A 19,550-nucleotide genomic window follows, 5' to 3' on the forward strand; every position below is an offset into this window, starting at 1 on the left:
CTACAAAATCATATAGTCTGGCTATGCTCCATCATCATCACACAACTAATATAAATCATGCACAACCCTGGTATTGGCCAAGTAATTGTTTTCGCACTCTTACTTTCTGAAACTTTTTATAACTATCACGCAATACATGAGCATGAGCCATGGATATAGCATTATAAGTGGAACAGAGTGTGGTGGTGGTTGTGAGACAAAAAAAAGAAGAGTTGGTCACATTGACTTGGCATATCAAAAAGGCTATGGAGATGCCCATTAATAGATATCAATGTGAATGAGTAGGGATTGCCATACAAAGGATGCACTAGAGCTATAAGTATGTGAAAGCTCAAAAGGAGAACTAGTGGGTGTGCATCCAACTTGCTTGCTCACGAAGACCTAGGGCATTTTGAGGAAGCCCATCTTTGGAATATACAAGCCAAGTTATATAATGAAGATTCCCACTAGCATATGGTGGTGACGAAACGAGAGGCTCTCAATCATGAAGAACATGGTGCTATTATGAAGCACAAGTGTGGAAAAAGATAGTAGCATTGTCCCTTCTCTCTTTTTTATTTTTATCTGGGCTTTTAGGCCTCTCTTTTTTCTCTTTTTTTATTTGGGCTCTTTGGACTTTTTTTATTTCCTCACATGGGACAATGCTCTAATAATGATGATCATTACACTTTTATTTACTCACAAGTCAAAGCTTAGAAATGACTCTATAGGAAATGCCTCCGGCAATGTACCGGGATGTGCAACGATCTAGCTTGGCGTATGACGTTTGAAACATCTCACTAGCTATCTTACGATCATGCAATGGCAATATGAAAGTGACGGTTCAAGTCATGAGATGGAACGGTGGGAATTGCTTGGCAATATATCTCGGAATGGCTATGAAAATGCCATAGTAGGTAGATATGGTGGCTGTTTTGAGGGAGGCATTTGGTTGATTTGTGTACCGGCGAGAATTGCGCGGCACTACAGATGCTAGCAATGGTGGAAGGTGAAAGTGCATCTATACCATGGACTCACATTAGTCAAGAAGAACTCACATACTTGTTGCGAAAGTTTTTATTAGTAATCGAAACAAAGTGCTAAATGCATACTCCTAAGGGAAGGGTTGGTAGGTGTTAACCATCGCGCGATCCCGACCTCAACACAAAGGATGACAATCAATAGATCAATTATGCTCCGACTGCCTAACATAGCGGTTCACCATACGTGCATGCTACGGGGATCACTAACTTCAACACAAGTATTTCTAAATTCACAACACGCTACTAACATAACTCTTAGTATTACCAAATTCACGTCTCAAAACTATTTGAGAGGAATCAAAACTTCTCTTTCTACTCAATGCACATGAAGATTGGAGCTTTTTGTATCCTCTTTGGGTACCTATCACCTTTGGGATTACTTTCATTGCATAAGCCAACTATCAAGTCACGCACCGCTGTGCTCTAAAAGATCTAAGTGAAGCACATAGAGCAAAATTATCTAGCTCAAAAGATATAAGTGAAGCACAATGAGCATTCTAGCAAAATCACGATGAGTGCTGATACGTCTCCAACGTATCAATAATTTTTGATGGTTTCATGCTATTATCTTGTCAATCTTTGGATGTTTTGCATGCATTTTATTTATTTTTTGGGACTAACTTTTTAATTCAGTGCCAAGTGCTAGTTCTTGTTTTTTTCATGTTTTTTACCCCTTTCAGAGGAGATTTTGAAACGGATTCCAAACGGAAGAAAATCCCTGAAAAGATTTTTCTAGAACGGAAGAAGATCGGGGGACTTGGAAGCCAATCCAGAAGAACCCTAGTGGCCCCACAAGCCCCCACCCCACGGCCAAGGGGCGCGCCATGCAAGCTTGTGGGACCCCTGGAGGTCCCCTGACCTAGATCTTGCGCCTATATATTCCCAAATATTCCCAAAAAAATCAGGGGAGCATCGTAATCACTTTTCCTTCGCCGCATGCTTCTGTCTCCGCAAGATCCCATCTGGGGAACGTCCTGGTGCCCTGCCAGAGGGGGATTCGGACACGAAAGGCTTCTCCATCAACACCATGACCTCTCCGATGATGCGTGAGTAGTTCACCATAAACCTACGGGTCCATTGCTAGTAACTAGATGGCTTCTTCTCTCTCTTGGATCTTCAATACAAAGTTCCCCATGATCTTCATGGAGATCTATTCGATGTAATCTTCTTTTGCGGTGTGTTTGTCGAGATCCGATGAATTGTGGACTTATGATCAGATTATCTATGAATCTTATTTGAGTTTCTTCTGGTCTCTCTTATGCATGATTTCATATCCTTGTAATTCTCTTCGAGTTGTGGGTTTTGTCTGGCCAACTAGATGTATGATTCTTGCAATGGGATAAGTGCTTGGTTTTGGGTTCATACTGTGCGGGGACCTAACCCAATGACAGAAGGGGTAGCGAGGAACGTATCGTGTTGTTGCCATCAAGGGTAAAAAGATGGGGTTTTCATCATTGGTTTGAGATTATCCCTCTACATCATGTCATCTTGCTTAAAGCGTTACGATGTTTGTCATGAACTCAATACACTAGATGCATGCTGGATAGCGGTCGATGTGTGGAGTAATAGTAGTAGATGCAGAAAGTATCGGTCTACTTGTCTCGGACGTGATGCCTATATGTATGATCATTGCCTTACATATCGTCATGACTTTGCGTGGTTCTATCAATTGCTCAACAGTAATTTGTTCACCCACCATAATACTTGCTATTTTGAGAGAAGCCTCTAGTGAACACTATGGCCCCCAGGGTCTACTCCACACCATATTTTCAGTCCTACACTTTTTACTTCGTTGCACTTTCCGCCTTCAGATCTCACTTTGCAAACAATCTTGAAAGGATTGACAACCCCTTTGAAGCGTTGGGCGCAAGCTTGTTTGTGTTTGTGCAGGTACTCTGGACTTGGCGAGACCCTCCTTCTGGATCGATACCTTGGTTCTCAAACTGAGGGAAATACTTACTGCTCGTGTGCTGCATCACCCTTTCCTCTTTAAGGAAAAACCAACGCAAGCCCAATCTCCGTCAACGTGTCAATTTCTGGCAGTGTTGTTTGAGAAGTAGCAGATGGATTTCTGGCACCGTTGCCGGGGAGGAAGATCAAGTCAAGAACTCATCCAAGTAAGTGTCGCAAAATCATCTCTTGCATTTACTTTGTTTGCCAGTTGCCTCTCGTTTTCCTCTCCCCCACTTCACCAATTTTCCTTTTTTGTTCGCCTTTTCGTTTGCCCTTTTTCTCGCCTGCTTTTTGTTTGCTTGTGTGCTTGCTTGCTTGCTGAAGTCACCATGAACGAAAACACCAAACTTTATGACTTCTTGAATACTAATAATAATGATTTTATTAGTACTCCGATTGCTCCCGCCACTAGTGCGGAGTCATACGAAATCAATGCCGCTTTGCTGAATCTTGTTATGAAAGAGCAATTCTCTGGCTTTCCTAGTAAAGATGTCGCATCCCATCTCAATACCTTCATTGAGCTTTGTGATATGCAAAAGAAAAAAGATATGGATAATGACGTGATTAAATTGAAGCTTTTTCCTTTCTAGTTGTGAGATCGCGCAAAAACTTGGTTTTCTTCTTTGCCCAAAAATAGTATCCATTCTTGGGATAAGTGCAAAGATGCTTATATATCCAAGTATTTTCCGCCGGCTAAGATCATCTCTCTCCTTAATGATATCATGAATTTCAAGCAACATGATCATGAGCATGTTGCACAAGCTTGGGAGAGAATGAAATTAATGATTAGAAATTGTCCCGCTCATGGCTTGAGCCTTTGGATGATTATTCAAATCTTTTACGCTGGCTTGAATTTTGCTTCTAGAAATATCTTGGACTCTGCCTCAGGTGGAACATTCATGGAAATCACGTTAGGAGAAGCCACAAAGCTCTTAGACAACATCATGACAAACTACTCTCAATGGCACACTGATAGGTCACCTACTAGTAAGAAGGTACATGCTATAGAAGAAATTAACTCGTTGAGTGCTAAGATGGATGAGTTAATGAATTTGGTTGCTAGTAGAAGTGCTCCCTTGGATCCTAATGATATGCCTTTGTCTTATTTGATTGAGAGTAGCAATGCTAGCTTGGACGTTAATTTTGTTGGTAGGAATAACGTTGGCAACAACAATGCTTTTAGAGGAAACTATGTTCCTAGGCCTTTTCCTAGTAACTCCTCCAATAATTGTGGCAACTCCTACAACAATACTCATGGAAATTACAATATATTACCCTCTGATCTAGAGAGTAATATCAAAGAGTGCATCAACTCTCAAAAGATTTTCAATGCGTCCATAGAGGAAAAACTACTCAAAATTGCCGATTTGGCTAAGAGCGTTGATAGGATTTCTTGTGATGTTGATGCTTTGAAAGTTAGATGTGCTCCTCCCAAAATCAACATGGATGAAACTTTGAAATCTATGCGTGTTTCCATGATTGAGAGCCAAGAAAGAACTGCCCAAATTCGTACTAGACATGAATGGCTTAAAAAGGTGTGTTCTCGTGATGAGAATCACGAAGATCTTAAAGTGCTTGGTGTGACTCCCATTGAATCTTTGTTTTCTTGTGTCAAACCTAATGATTATGGGGCTGGATATGAATCCACTTTGGTTGAAAAGTGCCCCAATGATTCGGAGTCCATCTATCTTGATGCTAAAAGCGTTAAAAGTGGAGTAGAAGACGTTAAAACTTTGAGTAGTAATGAAATTACTACCGTGGATTTCAAGGAATTCAATTACGATAGTTGCTCCTTGATTGAATGCATTTCTTTGATGCAATCCATGTTGGACTCTCCACACGCTTATAGCCAAAACAAAGCCTTTACCGATCATATCGTCGAAGCTATGATAAAAGCTCTTGAAGAGAAACTTGAATTGGAAGTCTCTATCCCTAGAAAGCTTCATGATGAGTGGGAACCTACCATTAAAATCAAAATCAAATACTATGAGTGCAATGCTTTGTGTGATTAGGGTGCTAGTGTTTCTGCGATTCCAAAGTCTTTATGTGATGTTTTGGGATTTAATGAGATTGAAGAGTCTTCTCTTAATTTGCATCTTGCTGATTCTACTGTCAAGAAACCCATGGTAAGGATCAATGATGTTCTTATTATTGCAAATAGGAACTATGTACACGTGGATTTCATTGTGCTTGAAATTGATTGTAATCCTACATGCCCTATTATTCTTGGTAGACCTTTCCTAAGGACTATTGGTGCTATCATCGATATGAAGGAAGGGAATATTAGATTTCAATTTCCTTTAAGGAAGGGTATGGAACACTTTCCTAGAAAGAAAATAAGATTGCCTTATGAATCCATGATAAGGGCCACTTATGGTTTGAGCACCAAAGACGACGATACGTGATTCTATCGCTTTTATACCTAGCTACGCGCGTTAAACAATAGCGCTTGTTGGGAGGCAACCCAATGAATTTATCTTTTTCTTTCTGTTTTGTTGCGTCCACACTTTCATAATTCTGTTGTGATTGTGTTTTTTTCTGTTTCTTTTGTGTTTGAGCCAAGCAAAGCCTTTATGATTAGTCTTAGTAATGGTTGTTTGATCCTCCTGGAAAAAGAACGAAACTTTTCGCTTACGAGATGATTTTTCATTTTTATTCAGAAAGAGATTTTGAGTTGATTCTTTTTGCTAATGATTAATATGCGTTTTCCCCAGACCGTAGTAATGTTTCAGATTTTTTGATGTACCAGAAGTATACGAAGTATACAGATTGCTACTGACTGGTCTGTTTTTGACAGATTCTGTTTTTGTTGAGTTGGTTGCTTGTTTTGATGAAACTATGGTTAGTATCGAGGGGTACTAGCCATGGAAAACTGAGAATACAGTAGCCCATCATCAATATAGATAGAATTCAAGTTTGCTACAGTACCAAAAGAAGTGGTAGTTTGTTTTCTTGACCTAATGTTATCACAAGTTTCTGTTTAAGTTTTGTGTTGTGAAGTTTTCAAGTTTTAGGTGATGTTATCATGGACAAAGAGATAAGAAGTGGACAGAGCTCAATCTTGGTGATGCCCAAGGCACCCCAAGCCAAATTCAAGGACACCAAAAAGCCTAAGCTTGGGGATGCCCCGGGAAGGCATCCCCGCTTTCGTCTTCAATCCATCGATAACGTTACTTGGAGCTATATTTTTATTCACCACATGATATGCGTTTTTCTTGGAGCGTCTTGTACCATAGGAGTCTTTTCTTTTTGTTGTGTCACAATCATCCTTCCTGCACACCTTTTTGAGAGAGAGAGACATGCACTCATCGTGATTTTGTTAGAATGCTCATAGTGCTTCACTTATATCTTTTGAGCTAGATACTTTTGCTCATGTGCTTCACTTACATCTTTTGAGCTAGATACTTTTTCTCATGTGCTTCACTTATATCTTTAGAGCACGGCGGTGCGTGAGTTGGTAGTTGGCTTATGCTATGAAAGTAGTCCCATGTGCTAGGTACCCAAAGAGGATGCAAAAACCTCCATCTTCATGTGCATTGAGTAAAAAGAAAAGTTTCGATTCCTCTCAATTAGTTTTGAGACATGGATTCGGGAATATTAAAAGCTATGTTAGTAGGGTGTTGTGAATCTAGAAATACTTGTGTTGAAGTTAGTGATTCCCGCAGCATGCACGTATGGTGAACCGCTATGTTAGGAAGCCGGAGCATAATTGATCTATTGATTGTCATCCTTTGTGTTGAGGTCGGGATCACGCGATGGTTTACACCTACCAACCCTTCCCCTCGGAGTATGCGTTTAGCACTTTGTTTCAATTACTAATAAAAACTTTCGCAACAAGTACGTGAGTTCTTTATGACTAATCTTGAGTCCATGGTATAGATGCACTTTCACCTTCCACCATTGCTAGCCTCTCTAGTGCCGCGCAATTCTCGCTAGTGCACAAACCCACCAAATTCCTTCCTCAAAACAGCCACCATACCTACCTACTATGGCATTTTCATAGCCATTCCAAGATATATTGCCATGCAACTACCACCGTTCCGTCTCATGACTTGTGCCGTCACTCTCATATTGCCATTGCATGATCATACTAGATCTTTGCACATCCCGGTACACTGTCGGACGCATTTCCTATGGAGTCATCATCATTGTGATCTTTGAGCTGTGAGTAAATAAAAGCGTGATGATCATCATTATTTGAGCATTGTCCCATGTGAGGAAATAATTAAAAGAGGCCAAAGAGCCCAAAAAGAAAAAAAAGAGAAAAGAAAAAAAGAGGCCTAAGAGCCCAAATAAAAAAATTAAAAAAAGAGGGAAAAAGATAGAAGGGACAATGCTACTATCTTTTTCCACACTTGTGCGTCATGTTAGCACCATGTTCTTCATGATTGAGAGCTTCTTGCTTTGTCACTACCATATGCTAGTGGGAATCTTCACTATATAACTTGGCTTGTATATTCCAATGATGGGCTTCCTCAAAATTGCCCTAGGTCTTCATGAGCAAGCGAGTTGGATGCACACCCACTAGTTTCCCTTTTGAGCTTTCATATACCTAGAGCTCTAGTGTGTCTCTTGTATGGCAATCCCTACTCATTCACATTGATATCTATTAATGGGCATCTCCATAGCCTATTGATACACCGAGTCAATGTGACCATCTCCTCCTTTTTTGTCTCACAACCACCACCACACTCTATTCCACCTTTAGTGCTATATCCATGGCTCACGCTCATGTATTGCGTGATAGTTATAAAAAGTTTGAGAAAGTAAGAGTGTGAAAACAATTACTTGGCCAATACCGGGGTTGTGCATCATTTACATTAGTTGTGTGAGGATGATGGAGCATAGCCAGACTATATGATTTTGTAGGGATAACTTTCTTTGGCCTTGTTATTTCAAAAGTTCATGATTACTTTGCTAGTTTGCTTGAAGTATTACTATTTTCATGTCAATAGAAAACTATTGTTTTTAATCCTACGGATCTGAATATTCATGCCACATGAAAGAAGTTGCAAAGGACAACTATGCTAGGTAGCATTCCACATAAAAATTCATTCTTTATCACTTCCCTACTCGAGGACGAGCAGGAGTTAAGCTTGGGGATGCTGGATACGTTTCCAACGTATCTATAACTTTTGATGGTTTCATGCTATTATCTTGTCAAACTTTGGATGTTTTGCATGCCTTTTATTTATTTTTTGGGACTAACTTATTAATTCAGTGCCAAGTGCCAGTTCCTGTTTTTTCATGTTTTTGACCCCTTTCAGAGGAGATTTTGAAACGGAGTCCAAACGGAAGAAAATCCCCGAAAAGATCTTTTCTGGAACGGAAGAAGATCGGGGGACTTGGGAGCCGAGCCAGGAGAGCCCCAGGGGCCCCACAAGCCCCCACCCCGCGGCCAGGGGGGCGCGCCATGCACGCTTGTGGGCCCCCTGGAGGTCCCTTGACCTAGATCATGCGCCTATATATTCCCAAATATTCCCAGAAAAATCAGGGGAGCATCGTAATCACTTTTCAGCCGCCGCAAGCTTCTGTCTCCGCAAGATCCCATCTGGGGCACGTCCTGGTGCCCTGCCGGAGGCGGATTCGGACACGGAAGGCTTCTCCATCAACACCATGACCTCTCTGATGATGCGTGAGTAGTTCACCATAGACCTATGGGTCCATAGCTAGTAACTAGATGGCTTCTTATCTCTCTTGGATCTTCAATACAAAGTTCTCCATGATCTTCATGGAGATCTATCCAATGTAATCTTCTTTTGCGGTGTGTTTGTCGAGATTCGATGAATTGTGGATTTATGATCAGATTATCTATGAATCTTATTTGAGTTTCTTCTGGTCTCTCTTATGCATGATTTCATATCCTTGTAATTCTCATTGAGTTGTGGGTTTGGTCTGGCCAACTAGATCTATGATTCTTGAAATGGGACAAGTGCTTGGTTTTGGGTTCATACTGTGCGGTGACCTCACCCAATGACAGAAGGGGTAGCGAGGCACGTATCGTGTCGTTTCCATCAAGGGTAAAAAGATGGGGTTTTCATCATTGGTTTGAGATTGTCCTTCTACATCATGTCATCTTGCTTAAAGCGTTACTCTGTTCGTCATGAACTCAATACACTAGATGCATGCTGGATAGCGGTCGATGTGTGGAGTAATAGTAGAAGATGCAGAAAGTATCGGTCTACTTGTCTCGGACGTGATGCCTATATGTATGATCATTGCCTTAGATATCGTTACGAATTTGCGCGGTTCTATCAATTGCTCGATAGTAATTTGTTCACCCACCGTAATACTTGCTATTTTGAGAGAAGCCTCTAGTGAACACTATGGCCCCCAGGGTCTACTCCACACCATATTTTCAGTCCTACACTTTTTACTTTGTTGCACTTTCCGCCTTCAGATCTCACTTTGCAAACAATCTTGAAGGGATTGACAACCCCTTTGAAGCGTTGGGTGCAAGCTTGTTTGTGTTTGTGCAGGTACTCTGGACTTGACGAGACCCTCCTTCTCGATCGATACCTTGGTTCTCAAACTGAGGGAAATACTTACTGCTCCTGTGCTGCATCACTCTTTCCTCTGCAAGGGAAAAACCAACGCAAGCCCAATCTCCGTCAACGTGTCAATTTCTGGCGCTGTTGTTTGAGAAGTAGCAAGTGCATGTCTCTCTCTAAAGGGGTGCAGCAAGGATGATTGTGACACAACAAACAGAAAAGACTCGTACGATACAAGACGCTCCAAGCAAAACACATATCTTTTGGTGAATAAAAATATAGCTCCAAGTAATGTTACCGATGGATTGAAGATGAAAGAGGGGATGCCTTCCCAGGGCATCCCCAAGCTTAGGCTTTTTGGTATCCTTGAATTTGGCTTGGGATGCCTTGGGCATCCCCAAGCTTGAGCTCTTTCCACTCCTTATCTCTTTGTCCATGAGAACATCACCCAAAACTTGAAAACTTCACAACACAAAACTTAAACAGAAACTCGTGATATCATTAGCACAAGAAAACAAACTACCACCTCTTTAGGTACTGTAGCAATTTTGATTTCTATTTATATTGGTGTTGGGATACTGTATTCTCACTTTTACATGGCTAGTACCCTCGATGCTAACCATAGTTTCATCAAAAGAAGCAACCAACTCAACAAAAACAAAATCTGTCAAAAACAGATGGGTCTGTAGCAATCTGTATACTTCGTATACTTCTGGTACCTCAAAAATTCTGAAAAAATTATGGCTGTCCGGGAAAAACGCATATAAACCAGCAGTAAAAAGATTCAACTCAAAAGCTCTTTATGAATAAAAATGAAAAATCATCTCGTGAGCGAAAAGTTTCTGTCTTTTTCCAACAGGATCAAACAACCATTACCAAGACTAATCATAAAGGTTTTGCTTGGCTCAAACATAAAAAGAAACACAAAAGACACAATCATAACAGAATTACGATAGAGTGGACGCAACAAAACAGAAAGAAAAAGAAAAAACTTCATTGGGTTGCCTCCCAACAAGCGCTATTGGTTAACGCCCTTAGCTAGGCATTGATAAATCAATGATGCTCACACAAAAGACAAGAATTGAAGCACAACGAGAGCATCATAAAGCATGTGAAAATCACATCTAAGTCTAACATACTTCCTATGCATAGGCATTTTATAGGAAAACATATTGTCAAGACAACCAATAGTTGCCATATGCAAGGAAGAAGAAAGAGACAATAGCAATCTCCACATAATGAGAGGTAATTTGGTAACATGAAAGTTTCTACCACAATATTTTCGTCTCTCATAGCAATTACATGTGGGATCATAATCAAATTTAACAAAATAGCTATCACAAAGTATATTGTTTTCATGATCCACATGCATACAAAGTTGACGCTCTTCAAAAATGGTGGGATTGTCATCAACTAAAGTCATGACTTCTCCAAACCCACTTTCAATATTATTGCAAATATCATTGCAACAAGTAGTGGACATAGCAAAACTAGCATCCCCAAGCTTAGGGTTTTGCATATTTTTAGCATGATTGTCATTTAATAGAATTTATAATGAAATCATTACAATCATGCTTTTCATTCAAGGAGCCCTCGTGAATCATTTCATAAATTTCTTCATCACGATTTTCAGATTCACGCATCTCAAGCAAAACTCCATAGAGAAAGTCAAGTGCACTCAACTCACTAGCAGTTGGTTCCACATAAGTGGATCTCTTAAAGAGATTAGCAAGTGGGTGAGGATCCATATCACTAGATTTTCAGCAAGCGAAGATGCAGGCATATTGAAGGCACATAGCACACAAGCAAAGGAAAGGCAAACGAAAAAGGCAAATTAGTGAAGTGGGGGAGAGGAAAACGAGAGGCGACTGGCAAACAAAGTAAATACAAGAGATGAGTTTGCGACACATACTTGGATGAGTTCTTGACTTGATCCTCCCCGACAACGGCGCCAGAAATTCTTCTGCTACGGCGACAGAGATCTTCTGTCGTCTCTTGAGCTTGCGTTGGTTTTTCCCTTGAAGAGGAAAGGGCGATGCAGCACAGGAGCAGTAAGTATTTCCCTTAGTTTGAGAACCAAGGTATCAATCCAGTAGAAGAATCTCGTCAAGTCCAGAGTACCTGCACAAACACAAAGATCTTGCACCCAATGCTATAAAGGGGTTGTAAATCCCTTCAAGATTGATTGAAAGTGAGATCTGAAGGCGGAAAGTGCAACGAAGTAAAAGAGTAAGGCTAAAAATATTGTGTGGAGTAGACCCGGGGGCCATAGTGTTCACTAGAGGCTTCTCTCAAAATAGCAAATATTACGGTGGGTGAACAAATTACTGTCGAGCAATTGATAGAACCACGCAAAGTCATGACGATATCTAAGGCAATGATCATACATATAGGCATCACGTCCGATACAAGTAGACCGATACTTTCTGCATCTACTTTTATTACTCCACACATCGATCGCTATCCAGCATGCATCTAGTGTATTGACTTCATGACGAACAGAGTAACGCTTTAAGCAAGATGACATGATGTAGAGGGATAATCTCAAACCAAAGATGAAAACCCCATCTTTTTACCCTTGATGGCAACAACACGATGCATGCCTCGCTACCCCTTCTGTCACTGGCTGAGGTCACCGCATGGTATGAACCCAAAAACAAGCACTTCTCCCATTGCAAGAATCATAGATCTAGTTGGCCAAACAAAACCCACAACTCGAAGAGAATTACAAGGACATGAATTCATGCATAAGAGAGATCAGAAGAAACTCAAATAAGATTCATAGATGATCTGATCATAAATCCACCATTCATCGGATCTCTACAAACACACCGCAAAAGAAGATTACATCGGATAGATCTCCATGAAGATCATGTAGAACTTTGTATTGAAGATCCAAGAGAGAGAAGAAGCCATCTAGCTACTAGCTATGGGCCCGTAGGTCTATGGTGAACTACTCACGCATCATCGGAGAGGTCATGGTGTTGATGAAGAAGCCCTCCATATCCGAATGCCCCCTCCAGCATGGCACCAGAACGTGCCCCAGATGGGATCTTTCGGAGACAGAAGCTTGCGGCGCCGGAAAAGTACTGTTGACGATCTCCTGATTTTTTCTGGGATTTTAGGGAATTTATAGGCGAAAGACCTAGGGTAGAGGTGGCCCAGGGATCCCACAAGCCTAGGAGGCACGGGCCCCCCTGGCCGCAGCTAGGGGCCTTGTGGGGTCCCTGTAGGCCCCCTGCCTTGATTCTCAGGCTTCCCGATCTTTTTTTGTTTCAAAAAAATCTTTTTGGCAGTTTCGTTCCGTTTGGACTCCGTTTAAAAATCCTCCTCTGAAAGGGGTCAAAAACATGGAAAAAACATGAACTGGCACTTGGCACTGAGTTAATAAGTTAGTCCCAAAAAATATATAAAAGGCATACAAAACATCCAAAGTTTGACAAGATAATAGCATGAAACCATCAAAAATTATAGATACATTGGAGACGTACAACCTCCCCTTGTGTTGAATTAACAAATTTGGGTTGAATACTCTACCCTCGAAAACTCTTGCGATCCCCTATACTTGTGGGTTATCATGATGCACTAAATATTTCTAGTATCCATTATGCTATACATGAGAACAAACCTTTCATGATGGATCATATGTTTCTATATCATGCGTCTCAATTATTTAAGCATTGGATATTTTATGCTAACGATCACATGCACATGCACATCCTAATGGATGATGTATACATATACCACGCGCACACCATTTTTCCTTTGTACTTATTGTGTGTAGGTACTCATGAATACTCGTCAACCACATAATCCTATGAGTCGACGAAAATACCTCTTGAGAGCAACGACGACTTGGGATTCATTGGAATATGTGTCCAACCATTCCCCTCGAGCAAGGACTACGTGCATCTCTTTTAGATGGTTCTCACACAACTATGGGCTATTTACCACTTGACATCTTATGCCTATTTTCGAGTGTTCACTTTGGATGTTATGCCTCATTATATGCTTTTGCCATGCAATTGTGACCCATGCTTGCAGTTACTCATGATTCACCATTATATTACTACTATGTGTATTTGCATGCTTGGTGGAGATACTAGTTACTATTGCCATGTTTACCTCATGTGTTATGATATTGTTGGGTCTTGTGTTGGGAGAGTCATGATGTTCCATTGCTATTTACATGTGATTTCTTGCCAATACAATGACAATACTTTGCTCATATCTTGTTTTCATGATTGTGATATGTCATGTGCATTATGTATCACCACTATTTTCACACGTAACATGATTTCCACGATTATCTCTAGTGTGTTGCATCTTCGCACTACTAGCTACCATGCCTTGATTACTATGCACACTTGCCTTGTTGCACCACCCATGTTACATACTTTCTCTTTTCCTTGGGTTGATGATATACATGCCCATGCCCCTCACATGATTTGTTTTGATCATTGTCACTCGTCCCCTTTACTTGCATCTTGTAAAGAGTGCACCCATGTTATGACTATTGATGATCTTGGAGACTTGGACATATTACTTCTGATGCATGCTACTCGGATTGAGCTTCATATCTTTGTTTGTTCTAGCATAATATGCTTACATAACATGTCGCATTCTCTTGTTCCTTCTTATGGTATGAATGATGATGACACTTGTTGGGTATTTCACCACACGAATGATAGGTTTTGCATTTCCGCCAACCTCATTTGTTTTTCTGAGTGTTTGCCATGTTCTTTTGTTGTGAAGGATTTGCAAGGTGATGCTGCCATGAGAAATATTGGTCATGCGAAGGCGCACATGATGAGCGACAACAATATTTTCAGGAACCTTCCTATGGTGAGCTTGTTCCTTTTGGGTCATTTACCCATACACTTGTTGAATGGTTCACATTTCCATTGTTGTTTCCTCCTTGTCGTTTACATGATACATCTCATGGATGGAAAAGCAACATCCCATGTGCATCCATATCGACATGGGTATATTCTCATGCATTTGGACATTTATTCCAACAATTTCCCATTTGTTGTCCAACATGTTAAATGGAAACATTCTTTCCACAACAAATTTTCTCAATATGAATGGATTGACTCACATTATGAATGGCTTCATGCATCTTGTCTTTCCATGTCATGCTTGATATATGAGCTTGTGCACTTTCTTAGCAAATTTGTTGTGATTTACCATGACAGACTATTTATAGATGATGCTCATTTTGTCCAACATCAATTGCATGATAACATAATCATTTTGAGCCATATTTGCCACGTTCATGCTATTGATACACCTTCTTTATATGACATCAATTCGCACAATGGTTGCATTAGTCGCATATACAACACCATTGTTTGCAAAACAAATGAATTCTCTCCCATGAAGACTTTGCATACCATTCTTTATCATTCTATTAAGCTTCTTGCTACTTGCCATGAAAAATCAGGTCAGACGGACTCGTGCTTAATTGATGGACACCTTGTGTGGAATAACCTATGCATTTCCATGTGTGTTTTGTGTTTGGTCGTTTTGTATGTACACGATCTCGAAGACATCTTGGGGGTACTTTGATCGCACCATGACTTCCACTCGGTCCAACCATGGTGATGAGGTTTTTTATCCGACGATGGATCTTTTCCAAGGGGGGTGTTGAAGATATTCCCCACGGTTTGACCCAGCAAGGAGGTATGACCCGACCCATCATGGTCAACCTAGATGACAAGTCCTAAGGCCGAGTGTGCAACCCGGTGGAAGACGGCTCGCGGAGAGGCCTGGAGGCCCGACTTGCAGAGTAGGACTCTAATTAAGGGAAGTAAGACCCGGACTAAGATTCATCTTGTAATGCAAGAAAGACTAGTCCTAATCCTACCGGGACTCTATATGTAAGCCTATCCCTTCAACTTATATAAGGAGGGGCAAGGCACCCCAAGAGGGAGAGGTTAAGTCATCAGAGATAGACAGATTAGAAACCATCGAGACTAGAGGTAGAGATTCCACAACCTTGTAATGGAGATCATCATCAATACACACAAAGTAGGACTTAGGCTTTTACCTCGATCGGAGGGGCCGAACCTGGGTATACTTGCGTTTGTCGATTCTGACCAACCCCGTTCAAGCTACCACCTAGTTGTGATGGCCTCACACCTAAGTTATTTCACGAGGACATCTGCCATGATAAAAACACGACAATTGGCGCCCACCGTGGGTACACGTACGATGGTGTTGCGTTATTGGAGGGAATTCTTTAGGGATCAAGAAGATTGCGTTTGGTTGGATGAAGAAAAGCCAACATAGAACAATTGCGCAGGATAACCTGACATGGGATAACCTTGGGTAGAGCCAACAAATTCATCGTTTTATTATGAGAATCATGATTAACTTTGGAACTTGTGGTGCGAGGGTTTGAGTTGGTATGATTAGGGTTGCATTGGGTGTATTCGCCGTCGCGAAAATCGCCAAGACCAACACGAGAACCGTCCAGTAGACCTAGCCGCAAGTTCTGTCGAGACCGACAGGGATTCGGGTTAACGTGATCAACTTTTCTTGGCGGCTGCTAGCAATCCATCAAGCCATGTTTCGCTACGTCCTCTCCCGAGAAAATCATCAAGACGATCCATCAAATATAATGTGATAGCATGGCTTAATAGGGATAATAGACTACTCATATCAATAAGGAATTCCTTCTTTTCTGGGAGCCCATCCGAACAAAACTCCCAGGTTAAGCATGCTCGGCTTGGAGTAGTTCTAGGATGGGTGACCGACCGGGAAGTTGATCCCGGCTGCGCATGAGTGAGGACAAAGTGCACAAAAAAGACTAGTACTGATATGTGAGGACAGTCTAGATCCTGCCAAAAGTAACTACCGCCCGCGGGTGTGTCCGGGGCGTTATATATAAGGTGGCACAAATGATGGTGGAGCGTTGCTTTTCGGATCTATGCTCACACATCGGTACATCTAACACTTCCGGGGTCCAAGAATAAGGATCAGTAAACAAAAAAAAAAGCCAATTGCTAAAGAAAAAAACGAGAGAGGAGAAAGCCACGATCTACAAATGGATCAACCACGGTCCGAGTCGGCCTCGCCCCTCCGTGCATGCATCTTCCACCGTGGCTCGCCTCACCCCGTCGCGCTTGGCTCTGCAGCCACGGCCTCGCCTCCGCGCGCCCACTTCCTCCGTGGCTCACCTCTCGTCTCCGAAACGCCTGTGCCATCGTAGCCTCGTCTCACTTTGCGGTGCCTGCCTCCGCCGTGGTGGATGGCCTTGCCACCGCGACCACACCCCGACCGGCTCCGAAGCGCCTCTCGTGCTTGTGCCGCTCAAGCCGCCCCCACATGAGCCTACGCCCGTGCGGGCTCCGCGCAGCCGCGCAAGCTGCACCGCGCGCCCGCCGGCTCGCCACTAGAGCCGCCACCACACGAGCCCAATGTGTTGCTCCGCCCCGCCGCACTCGCTGCGCCAAATTGGCCGGCCCCTCCAGCTACCCTGCCGCGGCCGACTATCCACACGGAAAGAAAAGCCGTGGGAGCCGGCTAGGAAAGAGAGACTGGGACGGCTACCCAACAGAAAAAGTGTCCGACTGAAAAAAGGCCACGTGGGTGCTACTATTACATTGGAAGTACATCTAGGCGGTCTTTAGACTACGTCCAATATTATCCAGCACTGGTGCCCGTATTCATCCGATAAAAATCCCACGTGATATTCATCCTATCTATTTTTTAATACATATTATTCATTTGAGGACAATTACTTTGCCATGCAATATAATTTATGTAGGATAATTATTCATTACAAAACTGACGTTATATTGGGCGCATGAAGCCCGCGCCAACATCATCATGTGCCAGAATCCGTTCACCCCGCACTGCCCTACGGACATACGGTAGCCCTTGTAGCCAGGTCTACATCAACAGCGCCGCGACCGACTCGCGCGTCCCGAGTGGCTTACAACGCCGCGGCTGACTGACGCGTCCACACCAGACCGTGCTTCCGCACCGGCTTACAATGTCATGGCCGACTCGCGCATCCGCACTGGTTTCCAATGCCGTGGTCGACTCTCGCATCTACATCAGCAATGCCAGAGCCGCACCCACATATACAAGCCGCCCAATGAACGCGTGCAAGCGGCCTCCCTCATGGTCTGCTCTACATCAACATGTTGGGTCCGCGCCCGCTCATATGAGACGTCAAACGGACGCATGCAAGCCGCCGCCCTCATGGCACGGTCTATTCCAATAAAAGTTGGAGCAAAGGAAAAAGTGACATTTGGAATCATGTCTTACACAAGGTTGCTAAAGCCCACGCCAGCCCCCACTAGAACCGGGTTACCCAATGGATAGGCGCACTAGCTCGCCATCCCCCGGTCCGGTCTGCTTCACTACATCAAAGAAATAAGAGAGTTAGACACGGAGGAAACATCCCTAAAGAACCTACAATTTGAGCCACCCACCATTGAGCCGGTAATTCAAAGCCAGCAGCAAAAGAAAACAAAAAATGGTCCTGGAGGAGCCAGGAGAGCAGGACCAAGTGACAATAGCAAAGAATGGGCCAAGAGGCATATGCACTCAATTTGGCCACGACATTTTCCAAAGACATACGATGAGCATCACGAAGATGATCAACTCACCACATCATCTCTAGTTTGAGTAAATTCTATCGTTCAGTCGTCAACCTTGTGTCGGCTTATGCCTCAACCATGTATGAAGACTCCCAAGCCGCCTCCTCAAGTCGACTTAAGACTCGGGGGCTACACAAACATGGCTCGAAAGATTTGGTCATTTTAAACAAATACAAGAACCACGTGTCATGGCAAGGAAGATAACCTAGTCCTAGGGGCTGCTGCCTTATTGGCAAAAAATTAAAGGTCGCTCAATAGGACTAGCTGCCACGACACATTGTTCAAACATGGGTGTCCTACCTTATTGGCAAAAAATTAAAGGTCGTGCAAGAGGACTAGCTTCCATGATGCGTTGTTCAAACATGGGTGTCCTACCTTATTGGCGAAAAATTAAAGGTCGTCCAAGAGGACTAGCTGCCATGACACGCAGTTCAAACATGGGTGTCCTGCCTTCTTGGCGAAAAATCAAAGGTTGCCAAAGAGGACTAGCTGCTTTACTGTCTCATCACATTATGGTCAATGGAATAAAGTTGTCTTATCTGGATCCCAGATGTTTTGTAGTAGTAGCATTGTCTCCTATATATCCTATGTTGAGCTTTTCCATGATCATAAGTCACTTGAGGGCTCTCGACTCAACGAGTTAGCCATTAATAATTTCCCTCTTGACTCGACTAAAAGCCATCATAAAAAATGTGGTTAAACCTGCCTATTTGCAAGATGCTTCTCCGCACAAAGTGACCCCGTCTACTCTCGATAAGTCAATCCATATGGACCCTAAACTTATCCAGGTTAAAACACCGGCTTGAGTCACGTGAGAGCCGACTTACAGAAAGCGAGGATAAACCACAGACTATCATGCCAGCTCCACTGAAGCAAGACTCGAGCCTCGAAAGCAGGCATTTTTATACTCTGTTATCATGTACATACATCATCCTGCATTGCATCATTACACAATGCATCATACATACACATCTATATTTGTTTATGTGCGGAAAGACAATCTTGAAACCGGGTTACATCTTAACTTCTGCAGGAACAAATAAATCTTTGATAGCCAAAATGGTCGTATCTTCATCATGGTTTATCGTAACCAATATTAAATGATTGGGGTTTTCCAAGCCAGATGAGTAGAAATGACTACTTTCGAAGAGCCGGTCTATATTGCTGAGCTGGTATACTACATATTGCTGAGCTAGCTTATCACATATATTTGTCGGATTGCATCGCAACCATCGGTAGGGATTTCATTCAAGCATAAAGGCATTAGTCCAGGATATTCGTACAAACGTTAAATTACTGGGTTGCATTATAACCATGAGCAAGGATTCATTCAAATTCAGATCAATATCAGTTCAAAAGAACTTCTGAAGTACATTATGGTGGGTTATATTATTTTCACAAAGTCCCAAGTCATTGCACGCATATGACCTCGCACTTGGGGGCTACATCATATGATGTTTTTTCTTTTC

The sequence above is a fragment of the Hordeum vulgare genome, chromosome 7H (assembly GCF_904849725.1).
Source record: "Hordeum vulgare subsp. vulgare chromosome 7H, MorexV3_pseudomolecules_assembly, whole genome shotgun sequence".
NCBI lineage: Eukaryota > Viridiplantae > Streptophyta > Magnoliopsida > Poales > Poaceae > Hordeum > Hordeum vulgare.